This window comes from Copadichromis virginalis, linkage group LG17, assembly GCF_057382275.1.
Source record: "Copadichromis virginalis isolate Kocher_CV1m ecotype Utaka linkage group LG17, C_Virginalis_male_GT1.1, whole genome shotgun sequence".
Classification (NCBI taxonomy): Eukaryota; Metazoa; Chordata; class Actinopteri; order Cichliformes; family Cichlidae; genus Copadichromis; species Copadichromis virginalis.
In genome coordinates, this window is record NC_140634.1 from 18546004 (window position 1) to 18573587 (window position 27584).

At 44.6% G+C, this 27584-nt stretch overlaps 1 pseudogene across 1 annotated transcript; it reads right to left on the bottom strand.

Moving 5' to 3' along the window:
* Positions 1-27316, bottom strand: LOC146689278 (protein NLRC3-like; annotated as a pseudogene). Its single transcript, XR_014916174.1, has 5 exons — positions 27205-27316; positions 12145-13966; positions 11007-11537; positions 10018-10177; positions 1-1215 (listed from the first exon to the last, which is right to left on the bottom strand). The product of XR_014916174.1 is annotated as a protein NLRC3-like (transcript).
* Between the last annotated feature and the right edge of the window lie 268 nt (positions 27317-27584).

A 27584-nucleotide genomic window follows, 5' to 3' on the forward strand; every position in this document is an offset into this window, starting at 1 on the left:
AACACACCCATACATTTGTAGAAAAACAATGGGACAGACAGTCTAAATTATTTGTTGATGATGTCATTTTGTTTATTGCATAATCAAACTGGTTACAGCATTCTCACATTATCAGTGTGTACAGTAAAAAAAAACTAAAGCAGCAACATTCTTAGTGAAATTAAATGAACCCAATTTATGAAGTATTACAGTTTCATGTGTGAGAACAGTTTACATTTTGGATACAGGTTTTTCCAAATGCAGACCTTGTTGACTCTTTAATTTCTCTTTAATGAAATTATGGACTTAATTGGTAGATTGTTATGACCCTGGCCATAATCTGTCTTGGTGGCTGTTTCTTTGTCTGTGTCTTTAAGTCTCTGCAGGTCCCTGATTGGATGAGCTGACGGCTGCTGATTGGCCCCCTGATCATATGGTTGCTTCAAAATCTGTCACCAGCAGTTGTCCCGGGGCAGCCACTGACAGCAGCAGCAGACCTGACCCTGGCCTCCAAAACCTGTGACATTTGTGCCTGTGACTTTTGCGACTTGCTGAGTTCTGTATATAGTGTGCACATTAGTTTTCACTGTAAATAGCACATTGTAAATAGCACTGGAACAGAAGGGGTGAGCTGCCTTATTGTTTTTCCTTGCACAGTTTTCTCAGTTAGGGAGTTAGGTGTAATGCTTGTCTTTTGTTTGGTTTTTGATTTCACATAGGGCTTTAGATAGCACCTCCTCCTGACTTAGCTTGTTTTGTTTGTTATTTTGGCCTTTGTTCACCCCGGAGCTTCATTTTTCAGTGTAGACAAATAAACCACCGTTCACTAAGAAATTGGTTTTCCCTCTGTGTATGGTTTTGGGGACCAGGGCGGGGTCAATCTTTTCAACTCTTATGTTGCGTTCCTGTACCCCTAGACTGGGGCGTAACAAGATCCATCTACTGTAACTGGAAAACTAAACAAAGAGTCGTTAATAGAGAAAATATTCTGGAGCTTAGAAAAGAAACTATTACATGACTTATTTGTAAGTGAGTCATTTCCCGACACCACTCCTGAATGTAGGGTTCCCCCACCCTACTGTTAAGTTTACAGATTCTCACAGTCGTCTTCACCTCTTTGTGTCTGAGGGTTTGTGTTCATTCCTGAAGTGTGGAGGAAGATTTTTAGAGTTCCTAGACAGACTGAATCCTGGAGATTCTGCTCTGTCCTCCTTTTCATCCACATCGTCAGTTGGTCTGAGAGAGAAAACATCAAAGTTAAAGCTTTAAGGTAAATTTCAAAACTTAAATTTAATACTCACTGTAAAACTTTTTATTTGTCATTACATATTGCATTATTTTATAATTAAAACATGAGGAATTCCATTTTGCTATAGTAGCATGCACCCTACTGGCATTGCAGCATTATTTTGAGTGAGCCATTATTTTGGAGTACCGTCTCCAAATTGAAGGCCAAGTTTCATATAATGGGGGATGTCAGAAACACAGCACAAAATGGTTGTTCCAAAAAAGACAACCATTTCCTAAGCACTTAAGAACCGTAGGTGGTTTTCTACAGATTTGCACAGTCCAAACAGACTGCACACAGCCAATCTCAGGTCTTATAGGGCTGCCAGTAGGCCAGCATGACTGCACTACACCATCAAGCACAAATTTCCTTACTGGGAATTAGTTTAATTTTAGCAGCTTCAGAATGTGAACTAACATTCAGTCATTAATTTCTTTTTGTTTTTATCTAAAATTCCAGCATAATGATGAACACATTATTAGAGATGGCACAATACCACTTTTTAACGTCCGATTCCGTTACCGATATCATAAATTTGGATATCTGCCGATACCGATATGAAGCTGATATAGTGTATTTTATAATCAATAAAACTTTTTAAAAAAAATATCTGCATTTTGTATAAGTTAATACTCGAGTTTTTAAAAAACAAAACACTAAAGCTATTCTGTTATACCTCTACTTAGTGGAAATATTAAACAAACAAACTAACAGGCCCTCTTCTCTGGGCCTGGACTCACATGTAAAGTCTTTGTCTCGTTCCTTTATTTAAAACTTTATTATTTAAACAGGCCTTCCGTTAATCAACACTTTTGAATTGTTTTGAATTTGCATTATTTATATTGTCTATTTTATTACTCAATGTTTTCTTTATTTTAACCTTTGTGTACAGCGCTTAATAAATAAACCTTACTTACTTACTAATAGGGTTGCCAACTCCCAGCAAAATGCTTAATTAACGTAATCGACTTTAATTTAATGCACGTGTAAAATAAATGCACAGAAATCAATTATTTTTGTAAAAATAATTAAATCGATTCAACATATTTCTTCAACAGAATTGCAGACTGCACAGATGGTAATATAAAGTAATATAGCTTACTAGGGTATATATTAGACTTAATAGTTACTATATACACTAATGGACTTCTATACATTTTACATCCGATGAAAACTTTGGAGGTAAGATTCAACAACAAACAAAACAACACACAAAACAAAACAATTCAAATAATTATTTATTAAAAACTAGACACTTTAAATGATAATAACAAAGAAAAGTATTTCTTTGAGCCCCCATTTCCCTGTTAAAGCCCTACCTGGCCCCCTGGCAAAACTTTGCTACACCCACACCTGCACAGTTACCAACTGCTAGGTATGTAGAAAGTAATATTAAATAAATTCTAACAACAGCTTATCAAGCTTAAACGTTTCTGGTGCAAAGTGGGCAATAAACAAACAAGAGAGACGGGACTCGTGACAGAAAAGCCAATCAGCTAGTCATTGATCAGTTCCATGATTGAAGTAGCAACAGGAGGGGGAGAGAAGGTTGTTAAGCTTACCATGGGAATGCTTTACAAACATTCAGTGATGAATTTACACACTTGGTTTACTTCTCATGGATATCTTTCTCGGAGATGAAATGCTGGTTTGATAGTGAGGCTCCAAATGCTCAACTAGACTGCGAACAGGTCTCACACGCCACAGCGGCTCTATCACGTGACGCATACTGCTCCGACGTGCTAAGGTCATGAGCTGGGTTACGACATGTCGCAAGTTTTGTCAGGTGCTTTTGTGATATTTAATGGATCGCATTACATTTTTTATTTCTCTCCGATATCCGATCCAGTAATTTAGGCCAGGATCGGACCGATACCGATACGTAATATCGGATCACCGACGCAAATGAATACAGAGCTCAACTGAGGGAGCTAAAGGTAATGCCATCAATCAATCGCCTAATCATAATACTAACTGCACCGATAAAATAGTATTATTGTGAACAAAAACATCTTTTTAAAAACATTATTTTGATTTTGTTTTTAAATCTCACTTGTTACTACTAAATGTGATGCCATACTACTAATGACCTACTAATTTTAATTCAGGTGTGTTGCAGCACTTGATCTATAAAGTGAACATCAACCTCAATTTAAAAATAATAGGCTGTGGGGGCGCTTGTGTACACTGATGGAGTAGGACGCACTCTTCTCAGCTCCGCACTTTTCTTCTTTTTTTCCAACAATTTAACGCGACATCGTGCCTCTTTAATTAACTGGTCAACAGCACTACTGCTTTGCATCGACTACGATAAATACTGGACGACATGCCGCCTAAAAAAGATGCAACACACTGCCAGAAAGCAGTAGCTGAAAATTCTGCGAGCACCGACGCCATATTAGCAGCTATCGCTAGCCTAAAAACCTCTATGGAGACCCGCCTTGACACAATTGAGTGTACTTTGTCTATGCTCCAGGCAGATATCCGGTCATCTGAACAGCGTCTAGATCAGGGCTGCCCAATCCCAGTCCTCGAGAGCTACTATCCTGCAGCTTTTGGATACATCCCTACTCCAACACAGCTGAATCAAATGGTTTGATTACCTCTTCAGCATGCCATCATGTTTGGCAAAGGCCTGATAACAAGCCATTCATTTGATTCGGGTGTGTGGGAACAAGGATGCATCTAAAAGCTGCAGGACGGTAGCTCTCGAGGACCGGGATTGGGCACCCCTGGTCTAGATGTTATCGATGAGTCGCTTACTACAATGGACAGCCGTGTTTGTATGCTTGAAGCTACATGCAAGGAACTAAAGGCAGCCACCAATAACCTGCGTGGCAAGCTAGGCCAGATGGAGACGCGCTCATGTCGGGCCAACATTAGGATTGTTGGAGTGAAGGAAGGTGCTGAGGGCGGTAAGCCTGCGGACTTTGTTTCATCCCTGCTGCTGGATGTGTTGGGGAAAGACAACTTTATTAAGCCGATAAAAGTGGAGAGGGCACACTGCACCCTTAGACCAAAACCAATGGCTGGCCAGTGAACGAGGGCTATCATAGCCCAGTTGCATCATGAGAAAGACGTGTGGCATGTCCTGCGTCTGGCACGCCAACGTGCACCGTTGAGCTGCGATGGAGAGAATTTGTCCATCTTCCCTGACTACACTGCGGAGGTCCTTGCACAGGCCTTCAATACGGTCAGGAAAAAGCTTAGTGCCTCCGGAGTGACGTGCAGTCTGCGCTACCCGGCCCAGCTTCGGGTAGTTCACAACAACATCACTAACACCTTCAAGTCTCCTGCTGAAGCTGAACGTTTTGCGGACTCACTGTAATCGTGACCTGGTAATATATTTGTTCATGTTGTTGATGCGGCTGTATTTTTGAACATTCTCACTCTTCTCTTCCTATAGTGAGAGTCGCGATTCGTTCAATCATTTTTTGAATGCTTCTGTGGTGCTAGCTTTCTATCATTGTTGTTTGTTTTTTTTGCTACGACGTCTTAAAACTTTTCTCTATTGTGAAGTACTGAGAACGTTTACATTATAACTTTGGTTATACACAAGTCATTTTATACAGGGAGTGCAGAATTATTAGGCAAATGAGTATTTTGTCCACATCATCCTCTTCATGCATGTTGTCTTACTCCAAGCTTTATAGGCTCGAAAGCCTACTACCAATTAAGCATATTAGGTGATGTGCATCTCTGTAATGAGAAGGGGTGTGGTCTAATGACATCAACACCCTATATCAGGTGTGCATAATTATTAGGCAACGTCCTTTCCTTTGGCAAAATGGGTCAAAAGAAGGACTTGACAGGCTCAGAAAAGTCAAAAATAGTGAGATATCTTGCAGAGGGATGCAGCAGTCTCAAAATTGCAAAGCTTCTGAAGCATGATCATCGAACAATCAAGCGTTTCATTCAAAATAGTTAACAGGGTCGCAAGAAGCGTATGGAAAAACCAAGGCGCAAAATAACTGCCCATGAACTGAGAAAAGTCAAGCGTTCAGCTGCCAAGATGCCACTTGCCACCAGTTTGGCCATATTTCAGAGCTGCAACATCACTGGAGTGCCCAAAAGCACAAGGTGTGCAATACTCAGACACATGGCCATGGTAAGAAAGGCTGAAAGACGACCACCACTGAACAAGACACACAAGCTGAAACATCAAGACTGGGCCAAGAAATATCTCAAGACTGATTTTTCTAAGGTTTTATGGACTGATGAAATGAGAGTGAGTCTTGATGGGCCAGATGGATGGGCCCGTGGCTGGATTGGTAAAGGGCAGAGAGCTCCAGTCCGACTCAGACGCCAGCAAGGTGGAGGTGGAGTACTGGTTTGGGCTGGTATCATCAAAGATGAGCTTGTGGGGCCTTTTCGGGTTGAGGATGGAGTCAAGCTCAACTCCCAGTCCTACTGCCAGTTTCTGGAAGACACCTTCTTCAAGCAGTGGTACAGGAAGAAGTCTGCATCCTTCAAGAAAAACATGATTTTCATGCAGGACAATGCTCCATCACATGCGTCCAAGTACTCCACAGCGTGGCTGGCAAGAAAGGGTATAAAAGAAGAAAAACTAATGACATGGCCACCTTGTTCACCTGATCTGAACCCCATTGAGAACCTGTGGTCCATCATCAAATGTGAGATTTACAAGGAGGGAAAACAGTACACCTCTCTGAACAGTGTCTGGGAGGCTGTGGTTGCTGCTGCACGCAATGTTGATGGTGAACAGATCAAAACACTGATAGAATCCATGGATGGCAGGCTTTTGAGTGTCCTTGCAAAGAAAGGTGGCTATATTGGTTGCTGATTTGTTTTTGTTTTGTTTTTGAATGTCAGAAATGTATATTTGTGAATGTGGAGATGTTATATTGGTTTCACTGGTACAAATAAATAATTGAAATGGGTATATATTTGTTTTTTGTTAAGTTGCCTAATAATTATGCACAGTAATAGTCACCTGCACACACAGATATCCCCCTAAAATAGCTAAAACTAAAAACAAACTAAAAACTACTTCCAAAAACATTCAGCTTTGATATTAATGAGTTTTTTGGGTTCATTGTGAACATGGTTGTTGTTCAATAATAAAATTATTCCTCAAAAATACAACTTGCCTAATAATTCTGCACTCCCTGTATGTTTGTGTCTTTTTTTCTTTTTTTTTACCCAATCAGTCGATTTATGGGTGTAACCAAGGCTGGACTGGGACAAAAAATCGGCCCGGGCATTTTGACTAGAGACCGGCCCACCAGGATAAAGATTGAAAATGTGACGTCATTCAGGGGTAAAACCGCAAAGGATTCTGGGAACTTGTGGCAAGAGGTACTAGCGCACGCAGGCTTTCAATTGAACTCCGTTACACAGCGATAAAAAGAAACACAAAAAATGGCAAGAAGCTGTTGTATTATTAACTGCAACAGCCGGTCGCATGACAGCCACGGGAAGCTGATCGTTTTTTTTTAATCGGTTTACGTCGTTGAAGAGAAATGTTTTAAGCCATGTTTCCGAAGTAAGACCTGACGGATGGTCTGGATATACCAAATATAACGTCTCAGAACACTCCAGCTCACATGTTAGTCTGCTCCAAGCATTCCCACAAAGGTCAGAGTTTTTTAGTCGTTAATACGTCATTTTTCTTAACATAATTGGTGATATAGGTTACAAGCAAGTCTGGCGCTGAACAGAAATTGTCGCGCTATGCTCCTTTGTTTATTGTGCATAAATAGTAAATTGTCCTGACAAAATATTGCGTTTCGCTTCTGTTATTACCATGGTACATTGACAAAAACATATACTTTTATTCACAGGGTAAAACAGTTGTTTTGTATCACTAATTGTCCAGTGTGATTACAACATACAATATTATTGTCACTGCTACATTTCTGTGATGAACCAGAAATTATTTCCACTACTAATTAATTACCGTTGAGCTCAAAGGTTATATTAATAAATGGTTAACGAATGTGTATTTATGACGACGATTTGTGAGACTGGTAAACTTACCTTTGTTCGTACCATGGTCTTTACTTTCTACACGGTGCATTTCAAGGTCCTGTACCCATCCGTCGGTAAACTGTACCTGGGCTTGTTGCAGTGACCTGAAGTTACTAAACTTCATGAGTGTATGCACTCACTCCAAGAACCGTGTAATTATAAATATGAGCGTGGTGAAAGTTGGGCAGCACGCTAACGTCTTTTGTCCCTCTGTGTTCTCGTAAGGGTCTGACCCTTTCACACCTTTGATTTTTTCCTCGTATCTTTTCTTTGTCTTTTCGTTGAGTCTGTCTTTGTACGGACCGGCATTGTTCTCCTTTTGTTTTGTACATTCCTTTTTTGTGCGGCAAAGAAAAAACAAGAAGATATTGGAACCGGAGAATGAACGTTTTGCGGTGCTGCAAATGCTTGCATTTGATGCGGTACTTGGATTGTTTTGCCACGAGTTCCCGGCATGCAATGCGTGAAAATCACATGATTGCTAAACAAGGGGGCGGGTGCATTCGGCCTCCTCGGCTGTAATTGGTCCAGCCCAGAGTCGATCATGACCAATTGGCCAATCCAACACCTTTCATTATATATACCCTTCCTTAAAAAAAAAAAAAAAAAAATCCATCGGCCCATAAAAACAAAAAATCGCCAGCGGCCCACCGGGCAAATGCCCGGTATGCCCGATGGCCAGTCCAGCTATGGGTGTAACTATTGTTTTGATTAATGGAGTCTGGTGCGGAGCTGCTATACACGAAGGATGTTTTTTTCTCTTTTTCTTTTTTGTTTTTTTGTGCTCCTCTTCCCGGCAGTCCCCTTAATGCACGCTGGGATGGGCCACAGTGGTTCTTGTTCTTTTTTGCGGCCTTTTTCTTTTTGGGGGGTGGGGTTCAGTGTTCTTGTTGTTAATTTTGTTTTATGTTTACATCCTGGAATTTCAAGGGCTTAGGCAGAGCTTTGAAACGTGGGAAGGTTATGTCACATTTGAAGCATTTATCTTCTGATAGAATTTTTCTTCAGGAAACTCATATTCACTCCAATGAACAGAGATGTTTAAGAGCAAATTGGGTGTCGAAGGTTTACTGGTCCACTTTCACATCTAAGGCCAGAGGTGTTGCTATACTCATACGGAAAACCACTCCATTTATATTTGGATCTGTCGTTACTGATCCGGATGGGAGATTTGTTTTGGTCTCTGGGTCCATTAACTCTTTTCCACTGGTCTTGCTAAATATCTATGCCCCTAATTTTGACTGTCCTGACTTCTTTTCCAAAATATTTGACCTAATTTCTGAATATAATATGTCTAATATAATTGGTGGCGATTTTAACTGCTATTTTGATCCTGTTTTAGATAGATTGTCTACAAAATAGCCCTCACTACTAGATCCACGGCAGTTTTGAACAATCTGGTAAAATCACACAACATGGTAGACGTTTGGAGGCTTCAGCATCCAAATGACAGGCAATATTCCTTTTTTTCACCTGTACATCGTAGCTTTACCAGAATAGATTACTTTGTTACAGATTCTAGACTATTACCCAGTATTATCAGCTCTGCTTATCATCAGATCTTGATTTCTGACCATGCCCCACTTACCATGAAAATAGATTTTAATTTAAAGCCTCGAATTTTCAATTGGAAATTCCATTCTACCCTTCTGTCAAACAAAAACTTCTTAAAACATAACAACAACGGTGAGGTCTCTGATTCCACTCTTTGGGAATCTTTTAAGGCAGCATTGCGTGGCAAGATCATCTCCTTTCAAACATTTTCGAAAAGAACTAGATTAAATCGTCTGTCCCAAATTGAGTCTGAATTATCAACATTAGAGGAGGCACTTCGCCAATCTGATACTGAGGACATATCTAATGCTAATCTAAAACTAAAACTCGAATACAATCATATTTTGGGAACCCAAGTCGGTAGCGATATTATTAAATTGAAACAAAGACACTTTGAGTTGGGAGATAAACCCCATAAATTACTTGCCAGACAATTAAAAGATGTGCAAGCCTATCGCACCATACACAAAATTGCCTCCTCTACCGGTGAATTAATTACTGATCCTAAGCTGATTAACGACAGATTTGTTGAGTTTTTCAGCACACTGTACTCTTCTAAATCAAACACCACTGACTCTGAGCTTTTTAGCTTTCTTAACTCTCTGAGTATTCCAACCCTTACAGAATCTGCCACCCAAGCACTTGAAGCTGACTTCAGCATCACAGAAGTCAAAGCTGCTATAGTTTCTTTCCCTAGCTGTAAAGGCTGCGGACCGGATGGGTTCAACATAGAATTTTATAAAGCCCATATTGATATAATCGCTCCACTTTTACTCAGAATGGTGAACTGCTCTATTGCACAGGGCTCTTTCCCTGATAGCATATATGATACCCACGTTTGTCTTCTCCCTAAGAAGGACAGAGACTACAACGAAGCATCTTGTAAATGGTGACGCGCTCCCACAATGCATTGCGGTGTGACGTCAACTCCAAAGCCCTATAGGCTGTGCGAAATTTTGCACTTATAGTATAGCATGTGTAAGTCTCTAACACCAAATCAAACTTGCATGTCAATTTTCAATTTACCAAAATGGAAATGAGGTTTTATGGTTCACGCAAACTATGTTTATGCTATTACAAATATATATATTTTTACCTTTTTATATATTTTCTTTGTGGCAAAAATGCTGACAAAATATACCTACACTAAATGTGTGTAGAAAAATATTGCTAAGCGCACCATGGACTAACTCTTCTCTACTGACCTTAATAAACTGTAGTTTCACGAGATCAGACAGCTGCTTCTTATCTGAATCATGCAGGTTGTTTTTACTCAGGTCTAGATGTGTCAGGTGAGAAGGGTTGGCCTTCAGAGCAGAGACCAGAGTAGCACAGCTGGTATTTGATAAATTACAGCTCTCCAATCTGAATAAAGCAAGCAGATAAAATCACTGATAATTCATTCAGATGATTTCACGTTTTAAATGCGCAGCTCAGGATTACTGCAATCAAAAAATCAATCAGCTTCTGTGAAATGAGTAGTGACTATTCATTCTGTTATCGTGGATCATAATCATCTCAGCTACACACATGCAAAGGTCAGCATGACATTCAAACACATATTCATATCAACAGACATCATGCTGGTGACCTCTGTCAAGTCTCTTACAGGATTACACGATCAGTATGATATAAATATGTTAAACATATAAAAATATGTGTTTTAATGTCGCTTTCTTTGTGTGTGTGTCTCCTTCATTATCTTAAATAAATCAAATTTTCCTTATTTGAAAACAAAGTAAATTTCGGAAAAGAAAAATGAAAATATAATTAAAAGAAAAATTTACAGCTTGATGGATGGAAGTAGAGTGCTTGGGAAATAAACAGATGTGTAAAGACTTGTTTAAAACAAAGAATTATATTGTTTATTAGGCAAATAAACTAAATGATTAAATACTCAGTATTTGCATACAAATAATAACTAAAAAACTATTTTGTATTTCTTGTTTTGGCATTCCTGCTGGCATTCTTTTCCTGCACATGTCTCTTTTGTTAGGGAGTTCCAGATAGTTTCTAGCTGTTTCCAAATTTGATTCCACTATATCCCAAAGCTTCCAATAAGATACAAGTCAGGACTTCATCATGAGATATTTCATACTGAATTTCATGTTTTTCTTTACCCAAGTTCGAGCAGGCACATTGGACTTCTGTAACATTATTGTAATTATAAGTAACAGACTCTAAATTAACTCACATCAGAGTCTCAAGTGTACACTTTGGACTCTCCAGAAAACCACAGAGCTGTATGATCCCTGAATCCTGCAGATTGTTGTCACTCAGGTCTAGATGTTTCAAGTGAGAGGGGTTGGACTTCAAAGCAGAGACTAGAGCAGCACAGCTGATCTCTGACAACCTGCAGTTTTTCAATCTGAATAAAGGAAAAAACAGATAAAGTCATTAATAATTCAAATAGCTGCTTATTATTTCATTTCCATGACCATTGATGACCTATATTGGACAGCAATAGACTCCTTTGTAAGGAGATTAATTTAATTCACAAGTCAAACAACTGAGATATCTCCAGAAATAAAAGCAATCCCATTGAAATAACCTTAGAGTCTGCAGTCTACAGTTTGAACTCTCCAGAGCAGCACATAGCTGCTTCAATGCTGAATCCTTCAGGTGGTTTCCACTCAGATCCAGCTCTGTCAGATGGGAAGGGCTGGACTTCAGAGCTGAGGCCACAATTTCATAGTGAGTTGTTGAGAGCCAACAGTTAGAAAGTCTGTAATGGCAAAAATATTAGAAAACATTATTATAAATAGGACATTTTATATTCATTTTGTACATTTGAGTTGGAGTCTTGCTGTTTGGCATTTTGTTATTCATATCAGTGGTTCATCAGTTCCACTTGGAAAGATGATCTCTTTGCCTGCTGTCAAGCAGTAAAGAAATTAAACCAAACATTTGACAGTGTCAGATCTGAACCTGATTAAATATGATAACAATTAAATATGTGGATGTGGACTTTTAATATCTAAAAACATTCATGATAAATCCTGAATCTGGTTCTACAAAAGTTTTTTTTCCTGTTCCAAGGGTGTTTTTCCTTCCTAATGTTGCCAAATCCTTGCTCATAGGGGGTTGTCTGCTAATTAGGGCTTTCTCTGTATTATTTTAGTGTCTTGACCTTAAAATGTAAAGTGCCTTGAGACAACTGTAAATAACCTGCTGCTCCTGCACATTAAAAATCCAATTTAGGTGGTTCAGCATCTGATTAAAATGACTGTTGAATGCCTCCAAGGTGAGGTGATGTCCAACTGGAAGGAAGCTTTAAAAGAGAGCATTGGGAGGATAAGCATAAGCACAATTATTATCACATCTGGGCTCACCGAAACTTTCTGCAATTCCTCACAGCTGGAATCAATCTCCGCTGTCCCTCGGGTGATGTGTTGTATTTCCCAAGGTCCAACTCATCCAGAACCCCTTCGGACATCTCCAGCATGTAGGCCAGGCCTGAGCAGTGGATCTCAGAGAGTTTCTGCTTTGATCTGTTTTCTGACTTCAGGTACTCTTGGATCTCCTGATGCACTGAGAGGTCATTCATCTCCATCAGACAGTGGAAAATGTTTATGCTCCTGTCAGGAGAGATTTCATAACTATTCATTTTTTTGAGGTTCTTGATGACTCTCTGGATGATTTCTGGTTTGTTCTCTGTCTGACCCAAGAGGCCTCGTAGCAGTGTCTGGGTGGACTCCAGAGAGAGGCCATGAAGGAAACGAACAAAGAGGTCAAGGTGGCCATTTTTACTTTGGAGGGATTTTTCCATGATTCTCCAGAGAAACACATCCAAAGAGGAGCTTTTCATGTCATCATCATCATAATCATCACCGAATAAATGAGGAAAAATATTTATCAGGAAGTCCTCCACCACCTGTGTCTTCCTTTCAGTGTGACAGTGGAACATGTAGACAGCAGCCAGAAACTCCTGAATGCTCAGATGAACAAAGGAGTAGACCGATTTCTGGAAGATCACACACTCTCTTTTGACGATCTCTGTACAAACACCTGAGTACACTAAGGTCTCTGTGACATCCAGACCGCACAGTTCCAGGTCTTCTTGGTAGAACAGGATGTTTCCTTTCTCCAGATGTTCAAAGGCCAGCCTCCCCAACTTCAGGAGAACTTCCCTGTCAGCCTGCATCAGCTCCTGTGGACTCGTCTCATGTCCCTCGAGGTACTTGTTCTTCTTCCTCTTTGTCTGAACCAGCAGGAAGTGTGAGTACATGTCAGTCAGGGTCTTGGGCAGCTCTCCTCTCTGCTCTGTGGTCATGTGCTCCAGAACTGTAGCAGTGATCCAGCAGAAGACTGGGATTCTACACATGATGTGGACGCTCCTGGATGCCCTCATATGTGAGATGATTCCGCTGGACAGCTCTTCATCACTGAATCTCCTCCTGAAGTACTCCTCCTTCTGGGCGTCAGTGAAGCCTTGTACTTCTGTTACCCTGTCAACATATATGGGAGGGATCTGATTGGATGCTGCAGGTCGGGAAGTTATCCAGATGAGAGCGGAGGGAAGCAGATTCCTCTTGAAGAGGTTTGTCAGCAGCCCAATAACTGATGACTTCTGTGTGATATCAGACATGAGCTTCCTGTTGGTGAAATCCAATGAAAGTCTGCTTTCATCCAGGCCGTCAAAGATGAGCAAAAGTTTACAGACAGCGAGCTTCTCTGCTTTGACCTTCTGCAATGCTGGATGGAAAACATGGAGCAGCTCCAGAAGACTGTACTGCTCATCTCTGATCAGGTTCAGCTCCCTGAATGAAAGCAGAATCACCACACTGATGTCTTGGTTCTCCAAACCTTTGGCCCAGTCCAGAGCGAACTTCTGTACTAAGAAAGTCTTTCCAACACCAGCAACGCCATTCGTCAGAACCACTCTGATGGGTCTCTGTTGTTCAGGTAAGGCTTTAAAGATGTCCTGGCACCTGATTGGAGTGTCATAAAGGATCTTGGAAGCTGTCTCCAGCTGCCTCACCTCATGTTGGGTATGAACCTCTTCACTCTGTCCCTCTGTGATGTAGAGCTCAGTGTAGATCCTGTTGAGGAGGGTTCTACTTCCTGTTTCATCAGTTCCTTCAGTCACACGTTCACATCTCCTCCTCAGACTGATCTTATGTTCATCTAATACCTCCTGCAGGACAGCATCTGCTAAATGAAACAATAATCATTGGCCTCATTAACTAATATTTGCATGCACAATTTACACATTTGCATTTGTATTCTTACCTTTCAAAAAAATAAAGTGTTCCCATGCAAAATCAGCATGCCAGATTCATGAAACATGATTACTGGCCTCTTTTGTTCTTACCACTGTGCGTTTGTTAGTACATCAGAGTTGCTCAGAAACAACAGACTAACACAATACAAGAAAAAGAAGAAAAAAGAAGGGTAAGAACCACGAACCCTAATCTATCAATCCCATGTGAGAAGCTCAATGCAGTGGAAAAAAAGAGTGTAGTGTTAAATGTATATTGTCGACATATGACTGGGTGCGTTTTGTTCTTATAGTTTATATAAATAAAGGGGTCACAAGCAAGGACATCAGGTAAAGACAGCATTACAACTGATGTAGGGAGTGGTCAGAGGGAAGTGCAAACAAATTCCGGTACAAAAATATTGATAAATCATGGGGTTTTTTTTTGTGATTTGTGTGTATGCATTGAGACCCAGCCTAACAAAATATAGTGAAAGAAAACAAATATCACAATAAGAAGTCCATTTTTCAGAAATGAGACCATCAGCAGATATATGTTAAGTCTTACTTTATACACTGCTGCTCTTACCGGTAGTCTGGAGTTCAGCTCCGGTTCTGGGTCCACTGATGTCCAAGGAATTCAGACAAAGAATTGTAGATTTGTAGAATTGTACACAGGTTGGTAAGTTTTTTAGAACCATTTCTAATTAAATCATCACTTCAAACAATTGTACATAGGTACAAGTTATTTGGATATGTCACTATTTTTCCATGGTTTGGAAGAAGACCTGAACTGTCATCCTCAGATGAGAGAAAATTAAAGGATATTCCTGCCTGCCATGAACTGGTTTACTGTCCCCTGAGAACCAAATTTTACACCGTCATGGAGTGAGAGTCATAAGCTTCTCTAAAATCTAGGTTGGTACGCAAAACAAAACTAGAATTTAATGAGATAATTAATAAAAAAACAAAATTCTTAGTACAAAGTCTATGCTTACAAAATTATGAACATGGTATTAAATCCAGTCAATTTCTAGTGAACCAACTAAAAATAAATAAAGAAAAAACAACTTGAAATAATCTGCAAAACTCTCTCAAAGAGATTAGAGAAAATAACCCCCTCTTAATTCATCCTGACCAAACTTGTTTCATAAAAGCTAGGCACTCATCAACAAATACACGTAGATTACTTAATTTGATAGACTACTCATACAGTAAAAACATCGAAACTACAATATTTTCTTTAGATGCAGAAAAAGTGTTTGACAGAGTTAACTGGAAATTTCTATTTGCAACTTTACACAAATTTGGTTTTGGAACCTCTTTCATTATCGATCCATCCATCCATCTTCATCCACTTTATCCAAGACCGGGCCGCGGGGGCAGCAGCCTAAGCAAAGAGGCCCAGACCTCCCTCTCCCCAGCCACCTCCTCCAGCTTATCCAGGGGAACACCAAGGCGTTCCCAGGCCAGCCGAGAGATATAATCTCTCCAGCGTGTCCTGGGTCTGCCCCGGGGCCTCCTCCCGGTGGGACATGCCTGGAACACCTCACCCAGGAGGCGCCCAGGGGGCATCCTTGTCAGATGCCCGAACCACCTCAGCTGGCTCCTTTCGATGTGGAGCAGCAGCTGCTCTACTCTGAGCCCCTCCCGGATGGCCGAACTTCTCACCCTATCTCTAAGGGAGAGGCCAGCCACCCTTCGGAGGAAGCTCATTTCTGCCGCTTGTATCCGCGATCTCGTTCTTTCAGTCACTACCCACAGCTCGTGGCCATAGGTGAGGGTAGGGACGTAGATCGACCGGTAAATTGAGAGCTTCGCTTTTACACTCAGCTCCCTCTTCACCACGACGGACTGGTGCAGCGTCTGCATTACTGCAGCTGCAGCCCCAATCCGTCTGTCGATCTCCGGCTCCCTTCTCCCATCACTCGCGAACAAGACCCCGAGATACTTGAACTCCTCCACTTGGGGCAGGAACTCATCACCGACCCGGAGTGGGCACTCCACCCTTTCCCGGCTCAGAACCATGGCCTCAGATTTGGAGGTGCTGATCCTCATTCCCGCTGCTTCACACTCGGCTGCGAACCGTTCTAGTGCGAGCTGGAGGCCCTCACCCGATGAAGCCAACAGAACCACATCATCCGCAAAAATCAGAGATGAGATTCTGAGGCCACCAAAGCGAAAGCCCTCCGCCACTTGGCTGCGCCTAGAAATCCTGTCCATAAAAATTATGAACAGAACCGGAGACAAAGGGCAGCCCTGGCGGAGCCCATCACCCACCGGGAACGAGTCCGACTTATTGCCGGCAATGCGAACCAAGCTCTTGCAACGGTTGTATAGGGATCGAATGGCCCGTAGCAATGGGCCAGACACCCCATACTCCCACAACACCTCCCACAGGACACCCCGAGGGACACGGTCGAATGCCTTCTCTAAGTCCACAAAACACATGTAGACTGGTTGGGCAAACTCCCATGCACCCTCAAGTATCCTGGAGAGGATAAAGAGCTGGTCCAGTGTTTCGCGACCAGGACGAAAACCGCATTGTTCCTCCTGTATCCGAGGTTCGACTAGCGGACGAACTCTCCTTTCCAGCACTCTGGCATAGACTTTCCCAGGGAGGCTGTGGAGTGTGATCCCCCTGTAGTTGGAACACACCCTCCGGTCCCCCTTCTTAAAGATGGGGACCACCACCCCGGTCTGCCAGTCCACAGGTACTGCCCCTGATCTCCACGCAACATTGCAGAGGCGTGTCAACCAGGACAGCCCTACAATGTCCAGAGCCTTCAGGAACTTGGGGCGGACCTCATCAATACCAGGGGCTCTGCCACCAAGGAGTTGTTTAACTGCCTCAGTGACCTCACCCCCGGAAATTGGCGGAGTCATCCCAAGACTCTGCTTCCTCCTCGGAAGACGTGTCAGTGGGATTAAGGAGGTCCTTGAAGTATTCCTTCCACCGCCTGACAATTTTCTCAGTCGACGTCAGCAGCGCTCCGCCAGCACTATACACAGTGCAGGTAGAGCACCGCTTTCCCCTCCTGAGACGCCTGACGGTTTGCCAGAATCTCTTCGAGGCAGTCCGAAAGTCTTTTTCCATGGCCTCTCCGAACTCCTCCCACACCCGAGTTTTTGCTTCAGCCACTGCCCGAGCCGCATTCCGCTTGGCCTGTCGATACCTGTCGGCTGCCTCCGGAGTCCCACAGGCTAACCAAGCCCGATAGGACTCCTTCAGCCTGGTGGCTCCCTTCACCTCTGGTGTCCACCATTTGGTTCGGGGATTACCACCACGGCAGGCCCAAATCACCTTGCGGTCGCAGCTCAATGCTGCAGCTTCGGCAATGGAGACGCTGAACATGGTCCATTCGGACTCAATGTCCCCAGTCTCCCTCGGAATGCTGTTGAAGCTCTGCTGGAGGTGTGCGTTGAAGATCTCGCGAACTGGGGCCTCTGCTAGACGTTCCCAGCACACCCTCACTACGCGTTTAGGTGCACCAGGTCTGTCCAGCGTCCTCCCCCGCCACCTGATCCAACTCACCACCAGGTGGTGATCAGTTGACAGCTCAGCCCCTCTCTTTACCCGAGTGTCCAGAACATATGGTCGCAGGTCTGCTGATACGATTACAAAATCGATCATCGACCTACGACCTAGAGCGTCCTGGTGCCACGTGCACTTATGGACACTCTTATGTTCGAACAGGGTGTTCGTTATGGCCAAACTGTGATTAGCACAGAAGTCCAATAACAAAGCACCACTCGGGTTCAGATCAGGGAGGCCGTTCCTCCCAATCACGCCCCTCCAGGTCTCGCTGTCGTTACCCACGTGAGCATTGAAGTCTCCCAGCAGGACAACAGAGTCTCCAGGTGGAGCACCTTCCAGCACCCCCCCCCCCCCCCCCCCCCAAGGGACTCTAAGAAGGCTGGGTACTCCGAACTGCCACTCGGCGCATAAGCGCAGATGACAGTCAGGACCCGTTCCCCGACCCTAAGGCGCAGGGAACAAACCCTCTCGTCCACCGGGAAAAACCCCAACGTACCGGCAGCAAGCTGAGGGGATATTAGAATACCCACCCCAGCCCGCCGCCTCTCACCAGGGGCAACTCCAGACTGAGACAGAGTCCAGCCCCTCTCCAGGAGACTGGTTCCAGAGCCGAAGCCATGCGTAGAGGTGTGCCCGACTATATCTAGCCGGTACCTTTCAACCTCACGCACTAACTCAGGCTCCTTCCCCACCAGAGAGGTGACATTCCATGTTCCTATTGCCAGTCTTGGCAGCCGGGGGTCAGTCCGCCAGGGCCTCCGCTCCTGGCCGCCACCCGACACACAATGCACCCGACCCCTATGGCGCCTCCTGCGGGTGGTGGGCCTGCGGGAGGATGGGCCCATGTCTCCTCTTCAGGCTGTGCCCGGCCGGGCCCCATGGACTAAGGCCCGGCCACCAGATGCTCACCCTCGGGCACCCTCCCCGGGCCTGGCTCCAGGGCGGGGCCCCGGTAACCCTATCCCGGGCAGGGTAAACTGTTCCCTCGATATTGTTTTCATAAGGGTCTTCTGAATCGCTCTTTGTCTGGTCCCTCACCCAGGACCAATTTGCCATGGGAGACCCTACCAGGGGGCAAAAGCCCCCAGACAACATAGCCCCTGGGATCCCTGGGACACACAAACCGCTCCACCACCTTATCATGGTAGAGGGGTTTGCCCTGGTGGGTTGCAGAGTATGCGGGTGCCTACTGGGGTCAGCGGGGGAGCTGGCCCCAGGGAGGGGCCACTTGCCCCTCCCTTCCTTCCCTCCCCATCTCCAGCTGCCTCCCTTTTCCCGCTCCACCACAATCACCCACACATGCAGGGCCTTGGGGTGGAGGTGTGTCACCAGGGTGCAAGGGAGGCATCCCCCCTCTGTCCCCTTCTGGCTGCCTGTGCCTCAATTTTATCCCACAACTTAGACATTCACATTACTCACATTCTCATAACACATACATATAGGACCTTGGGGGTGGGCACGCTACACGGCATCCAGATGACTTGTAATCTTATGTGCAGCACTTTGTGATTCTCTCTTGAAAGGTGCTATATAAATGAAAATTCATTTATTTATTTATTTATGACCATCAGGATGTACAACCTCACCCCTGGCGCCATTGCTGACCTCTCAATTTTAAATACACGTATACATTGAGGGCTGTCAGGAGGGGCAATGAGCTTACCTGCTGCTCTCTGGCAGGTAGCTCCATGCCCTCCTGGGTTTTAAATGCACCTTAGAACACACATGCATCAACATTACATATGAGCGGGCAGAGGGAGGTTTGGAGTCTTCACACCCCCCCGTTCTCTGTTGCCTGTTGGGGCGGGGGAGCTGGGAGGAGGAGTTGGCCATCCGATTAGGGTCTGGAATGTGGTGCCTCCCTGCTGCTGCGGAGTCTGGGCGGTCTTCTTCTCTCCACCCCAGGGAAGAGGGTAACACTACCTGGGTCTGGGTGCAGTTTCCCCCTCCAGGGGCAAGGGTACCTAGCCATGGGGTATAGAGTACACATGGGGAGTGTGATTGTGTGTACAGTGTCTATTTATGTCTGTCTCCACGTTGAGTGAGTGCTGCGTAATTGCATATAATAATAATAATGGATTGCATTTATATAGCGCTTTTCGGGGCCCTCAAAGCGCTGTACAATTCCACTATTCATTCACTCTCACATTCACACACTGGTGGAGGCAAGCTACAGTTGTAGTCACAGCTGCCCTGGGGCAGACTGTAAGAAGCGAGGCTGCCATATCGCGCCATCGGCCCCTCTGGCCATGAGAGCATGAGGGTGGGAATGGATGTTTGTATCTGTGTGTGCCTGTTTGTTTGTGTCTATATGTCAGGTCGGGTATCAGATGCCACCTCTCTAGGGACATCTCAGGCCCTCCAAGGTATTGAGGCCTATCTCCCCCCCACCACTCCCCCTGCCAGTGGCAGACGCCCTCAAACATTGGTGTATTGGTGGTTCTTTGTGTCCGGGGATGGGAGTCCAGGTACGTACCGGCTCACAACTGGTGGTTGCTTGTAGGGGCCTGGAGCCTGGGGCTTGCTCGGGCCCCTTCGGGGGTGTGGTGCCCTCGGCCTCTTGGCCTGGGGCTCAGTCAGTCTGGCACAGCTGGCTGCCGGTGGAGCTCACGGGCACGTCACTGCAACCCCCCGGCTTCTGCTCTGCGGCTACTGAGTGACCCCTCATCTGGGGCTCTCCTCAGCTCTTTCCGGGATAGTGGCATGGTCGCCCCTCCGTTGGTCTTCCTTGGTCTCTTGTGCTCTCAGGGCCTCTGGATGTCTGAAGCCTGGATCCCCTCCATACCTGCTTCATGCCCTGGAGGATGGGGCTATGGCTTCCCACACCCTCTAGCAGATCATTACATGAAGTAACCTTTTAAATACAAGCGCGCTCACGCTCACAGGTGTACACACGGGTGCTCACACACACAAACTACACCCTTTTTGGCTCCTACCTCAAAGCACACTATACACTGTTGATCTTACATGCACAATAATATTCAATATTTAGTATTTACTGTTATATTCACATAGATCATCTCGATGATGTTGTTTATTATATTATTATATATGCTTGTTTATATGCTTGGGAATTCTTTCACGTCATCTTGGTGGCTGTTTATGTTCCTCCCTCTGCTAACCCCAAAGCTGCATGTGACACCATTCACTCTGCCGTAGCCCGGTTACAGACTCAGCACCCGAGTGCCTTTATTGTGATCTCGGGTGACTTCAACCATGTATCACTGGACAATACACTACCAACATTTAGACAATATGTGGACTGTCCCACCAGGGGAGAAGAAATTCTAGACCTACTGTATGCTAATGTCAAGGATGCATACAGCTCCTCCTCCCTCCCCCCACTTACTGTCAGATCATAACCTGATTCACCTCACCCCCCCGCTATGTGCCAATTGTGAGGAGGGAACCTGTGACCACGAGGACTGTTAGGAGGTGGTCAGAGGAGGCCTTAGCAGAACTACAGGGCTGTTTCGAGGTGACCAACTGGGAAACACTCTGTGAGCCTCACGCCGAGGACATCAATGGACTTACTGAGTGTATCACAGACTACATAACTTTCTGCACCGACTCCATTGTTCCAGCTCAGACTGTTCATTGTTACCCAAATAACAAGCCGCGGGTGACTAAGGACATCAAAGCCCTCCTCAACAACAAGAAAAGGGCTTTCAGAGGGGGCAATAAAGAGGAAGTGAGGAAGGTCCAGGTGTTACTAAAGGACAAGATCAGAGAGGCTAAGGACAATTACAGGAGGAAGCTGTAGTGGAAACTCCAGCAGAATAGCATGAGAGAGGTGTGGAGGGGCATGAAGACCATCACTGGATTCAGGCCAACCAACAGCAGGGGAGCTGAGGGAGGTGAGAATAGAGCTAACGAGTTGAATCTGTTTTTCAATAGATTCGACACCACAGTGTCTGCTCACACCCCCACAACCTCACCTGTAGTCTGCCTGGAATCCAGAGCCACACCACTGTGCCAGCCTCTCTCTTCACATGGCGCTGTTGCCTCCTGTGAGATTCCTGACACCCCTCTCCCACCCATCACCTTCACTTAATACCAGGTTGAGATGCAAATGAGGAGACTTCACTCAGGCAAGTCTGCTGGACCAGACGGAGTGAGTCCCCTCGTCCTCAAGACCTGTGCCCCCCAGCTGTGTGCAGTCTTTCATAAACTGTTTATGCTGAGTCTGAGTCTGCAGAGGGTACCAGTGATGTGAAAGACATCATGCCTCGTCCCTGTACCAAAGACGCCACGTCCCAGTGGCCCCCAGGATTACAGGCCCGTGGCACTGACCTCCCACATCATGAAGACCCTGGAAAGGCTCATCCTGGACCAGCTGCGACCCATAGTAAGACCACATCTGGATCCCCTTCAGTTCGCTTATCAGCCTCGTCTCGGAACTGAGGACGCCATCATCTACCTGATCAATCGTGTCTACACCCATCTGGACCAGCCGGTGAGCACTGTGAGGGTCATGTTTTTTGACTTTTCTAGTGCTTTCAATACCATCAGGCCGACCCTCCTGGGTAATAAGTTAGCAGCAATGCTGTTGCATGCTGGGGGTGCAGGCTGAGGGTAGGAGATGCCAACAGACTCAATAAACTAATCCGTAAGGCCAGTAATGTTGTGGGGATGGAGCTGGACTCCCTCAAGGTGGTGTCGGAGAGGCGGATGCTGTCCAAGATAAAGACAATGTTGGATAACACCTCCAACCCACTCCATGACATGCTGGTCAGTCACAGGAGCACGTTCAGTGAGAGACTGAGATTACCGAAAAGCACCACTGAACGACACAGGAAATCTTTCCTGCCTGTGGCCATCTCCCTGTACAACGCATCCACTTAACACACTGGTTACTGCTACAACTACACATGTTTCTTTTCCAGCTATTTATTAATGAGTGACTTATGTGTATATATATTAAAAAAACACCCAGCACGCCCCTGCGGGCGGTTTATCCTTCAAGCTCGGGTCCTCTACCAGAGGCCTGGGAGCTTGAGGGTCCTGCGCAGTATCTTAGCTGTTCCCAGGACTGCGCTCTTCTGGACAGAGATCTCCGATGTTATTCCCGGGATCTGCTGGAGCCACTCGCCTAGCTTGGGAGTCACCGCACCTAGTGCTCCGATTACCACGGGGACCACCGTTACCTTCACCCTCCACATCCTCTCGAGCTCTTCTCTGAGCCCTTGGTTTTTCTCCAGCTTCTCGTGTTCCTTCTTCCTGATATTGCTGTCATTCGGAACCGCTACATCGATCACTACGGCCGTCTTCTTCTGTTTGTCTACCACCACTATGTCTGGTTGGTTAGCCACCACCATTTTGTCCGTCTGTATCTGGAAGTCCCACAGGATCTTAGCTCGGTCATTCTCCACCACCCTTGGGGGCATCTCCCATTTTGGCCTCGGGACTTCCAGGTTATACTCGGCACAGATGTTCCTGTACACTATGCCGGCCACTTGGTTATGGCGTTCCATGTATGCCTTGCCTGCTAGCATCTTGCACCCTGCTGTTATGTGCTGGATTGTCTCTGGGGCATCTTTACACAGCCTGCACCTGGGGTCTTGCCTGGTGTGATAGACCCCAGCCTCTATGGATCTTGTGCTCAGAGCTTGTTCTTGTGCTGCCATGATTAGTGCCTCTGTGCTGTCTTTCAGTCCAGCTTTGTCCAGCCACTGGTAGGATTTCTGGATATCAGCCACCTCCTCTATCTGCCGGTGGTACATACCGTGCAGGGCTCTGTCCTTCCATGATGGTTCCTCGTCTCCCTCCTCTTTCTTGGGTTTCTGCTGCCTGAGGTATTCACTGAGCACTCGGTCAGTTGGGGCCATCTTCCCAATGTATTCTTGGATGTTCGTTGTCTCATCCTGGACTGTGGTGCTGACACTCACCAGTCCCCGGCCCCCTTCCTTCCGCTTAGCGTACAGCCTCAGGGTGCTGGACTTGGGGTGAAACCCTCCATGCATGGTAAGGAGCTTTCTTGTCTTTATGTCAGTGGCTTCTATCTCCTCCTTTGGCCAGCCTATTACCCCAGCAGGGTACCTGATCACGGGCAGGGCGTACGTGTTGATGGCCCGCATCTTGTTCTTACCATTCAGCTGACTCCTCAGGACTTGCCTGACCCTCTGCAGGTACTTGGTGGTTGCAGCTTTTCTAGCGGCCTCTTCATGGTTCCCATTCGCCTGTGGGATCCCCAGGTACTTGTAACTGTCCTCTATGTCTGCAATGTTGCCTTCTGGTAGTTCAATCCCCTCAGTTCTGACTACCTTCCCTCTCTTTGTTACCATCCGACTACACTTCTCCAGTCCGAACGACATTCCAATGTCATTGCTGTATAGCCTGGTAGTGTGGATCAGTGAATCGATGTCTCGTTCACTCTTGGCATACAGCTTGATGTCATCCATGTACAGGAGGTGGCTGACAACTGCTCCGTTCCGTAGTCGGTATCCGTAGCCAGCCTTGTTAATGATCTCACTGAGGGGGTTCAGGCCTATGCAGAACAGCAGTGGGGACAGAGCATCTCCTTGGTAGATCGCGCACTTGATGGTGACTTGTGCTATGGGCTTGGAGTTGGCCTCTAGTGTTGTGATTCTGATTCTGATTCTGATGAAATAGACCAATACGGCAAGGCTGGGATGGCCCATTTGGTAAAGTAAATCCGTTGGGCATCTTTCTTTGCCTTTAGACAATAACTCTGATGGCAAAAGAACCGAACGGGACAGGTGGAAAAAATCCAAAAAACCCCCAAAACAAACAAAAACAAGAAGAAACGTCCAGCAGAACCAGGCTCAGTATGGCACAGGGAGAGTGGAGAGAGAGAGACAGGACAAAATGGAAACTATGGGAGAGGACACAGCGTTCAAAAATTACTAATGATTAAATGCAAAGTGGGGATAAACACAGCGAAAAAAATGTGCTTAAAAAAAAAAGAAGCTAATTTTATCATTAGAAGCACAGAGCAGCTAAGGTATGGTTCATGGCCAAAAACTGACATTTTAAGCCCAATCCTAAGAGGGTGTCTGTCTCCTGAATCCAAACTAGAAGTTGGTTCCGCTCAAGAGGGGCCTGAAAGCTGAAGGCTCTGACTCCCACTTTTAAATACTCTAGGAACAACAAGTAAGCCTGCAGTCTGAGAGTGAAGAGCTTAAGAGATAACAGAGTGAATGTGAAAAGTGAATCTGTGTTAACTGTGAGCCGTTTTCACTCCGACCACGTAACATACTTTGTGGACTGGTGCCAGCAGAACTACCTCCAGATCAACACTGGTGGTAGACTTCCACAGGCACAAACATCCTGCACTGCAACCACTAAACATTCAAGGCATGGACATTGAGGCTGTGGACAGCTACAGGTACGTTATATTATACTCAGTTGTATATAGCATTTGTATTTGTTTTTATTCTATTGTATATAGCATTTTATTTTATTCTATTCTATTGTGTACAGTTGTGCAAAGTATCTTATTCTTATCCTATTCCAGTGTTTTTCTAATTTTTGCTATGTAACTTTGCACTTTCTACTTTCTGCTGTAACAAAACAAATTTCCCACCTGTGGGACTAATAAAGGTTATCTTATCTTATCTTACCTTATCTGTCACGTCCCGAGGCATTCCTCAGGAACGTGAAAGGTAACCTTCGCGTTCCCATGATGTGCACTGGGTTGTGGATGGAATCCAATAGATTGATGTTTTGGCAGTAATACACATTCCAACGTGTATTCCAGCCCTAGCCCTAATCCTAACCCTAACCTTATCCCTAACCTTAACCACCACCTTAACCGTGTTAGATAGTGTTTTCCAAAGCGATTACAGTAAAATAAATGTGTAGATTCATTCCAAACGCTTCTCATGTTTCTTAATTTTTCCGACCTCATAATATAGGGATGTGTATGCTTATATGGGTGTCCGAAAGCGTAACATACCGAAGATTTGTCACCTAGTGTAAAATTTTACGCTTTGAGAGTAAGAACGTGTTGGAACTGTCGAGCATGGTGGTGATAACATCATGCTTGACAGTTCCACTTTCAGTTAAAAAGCCACAACCTGCTGTCTTAGTTAATTATATGTCAATCTCCAGCCTTCCTTTTATTTCAAAAATTCTTGAAAGAGTAGTTGTCAAACAGCTAACAGATCATCTGCAGAGGAATGGTTTCAGTCGGGTTTCAGAGTGCATCACAGCACAGAAACAGCTTTAGTTAAGGTTACAAATGATCTTATGGCCTCTGGCAGTGGACTCATCTCTGTGCTTGTCCTGCTAGACTTCAGTGAAGTGTTCAATACTGCTGACTGTAATATTTTATTACAGAGATGAGAGCACGCTTTAGGTTTTACAGGTATGGATACCTGGTTTATCTATCCATGAAGCCAGATGACACATAGCAATTGGTAAAACTACAGGAATGTCTCAAATTTCCTGCTTCTACATTCAGCTAAAACACATTTTATTGTACTCTCCCCTAAAAATGTTTGCAATATGGTATCTAACTAGATCCATATTGTGGATTGCATTACTGTGAACCCCAGTAACACTGTGAGGAATTTTAGAGTCGTTTTTGACCAGGATATATCATTCAGACATCCTGTCTCAGAGTAATGCTGAAAAGCTTGTTCATGCATTTGTTACACTAGACTAGGCTGTTCAGGTCACTGAAAGCCTTCAGATGTTTCAAAACGCTGCACTGAGAGTACTCAGGGACTAGAAAGGGAGCATTTTTCTCCCCTATTAGTTTCTCTTCATTGCCTCTCTGTTAAATTCAGAATCAAATTTAGATCAGTCAATCAATCAATCAATCATCCCCCCCCCCCCACCACACACACACACTTAAAGAGTAAAATTGGGCTGGATACGCATGAGCCAAGTGAGATAGATTTGTAGATTGCATAAAGTGAATGAAATAATGACGGAGGGCTACATTTAAATTTGTCAGCTTGACCTTGGAAACATGGACACAGTTGGCTGTTCCAACAGAACAATAGGTCCATGCTAGGATTTTGAATTAACTAGCAATTCTGCCAAAAATAATAGTCAAATATCCAGAATTATAGGAAAAAAAATCAGAAAGATAATATAATAAAAAAGAATAGAGCAAAAGTAGAAAAGCACAATGGGGAAACAACTGCTGCCCTTGGAAGAAAGAAAAAACATACAAAAACCAAACAGCACCTGGAAGAGAAAAATATGGGAAGATAAACACAACACAAATCAACAACTGTGTTGTTTTTGTGTGTGAGTGTCTTTGTGTGCGTCTTTTTCACAAATGTGCTTCGTAAAGAGGTTGAGAGGCTGTAATAACCTCGGACCCGAGGGCCCACATGTTAATGACAACCAAGTGCCAACCGAAGCAGATTTAGTGGATTTATATTTAGAAAGTTATTAAAGATGTATGCTGTTTACAGTTACAGTTGCAAACTGTCCTGTTTTAGCTGAGACATCTCGTATAATGAGCAAAATTGGTGCATTGTGATTCTGGCATGCCAGCGTCCCTTATTTGATAGTTAAAAACTTGGCAACCCAACAGCGATCCCACGCTAGAAAAATAACAGTTCAAAGATATCTTTAAAAACTCAGTAACCATGACATTAATGCCAAATGCAAACATCTCATCACAACTACCAGTAGAAACAGTCTCTTACTTTTTGTCTGAAGGGCTAGACTCACCACTGAATGCCAGAGGAACATCTCTGGAAATGCGACGCTTCATAGACAAAAGCCTGGATCCAGTGAAGGATGAGGATCCTGGTCGATCCTTGTCCTTCTTCAGATCACTCATTTTTCAGTCTGAGAGAGGAACAAGCAACACTAAGTGTGTGCACAGAGCAAGAATCATGACAAACACGTTTGTCCAATAATTACCCTGAAGACTAGCAGGACAGGAAATACAACACACACTCACACACAACAACACACTCACACAGACACATACCTATACACACAGTCTAGCCTGTAATAAACCCAGTCGCCCCTGTACCTCATAAATGAACAGATCTCTTACAGTCCACAGAGAGACAGCTGACTCAGCAGAAAATGGAAAATGTTGG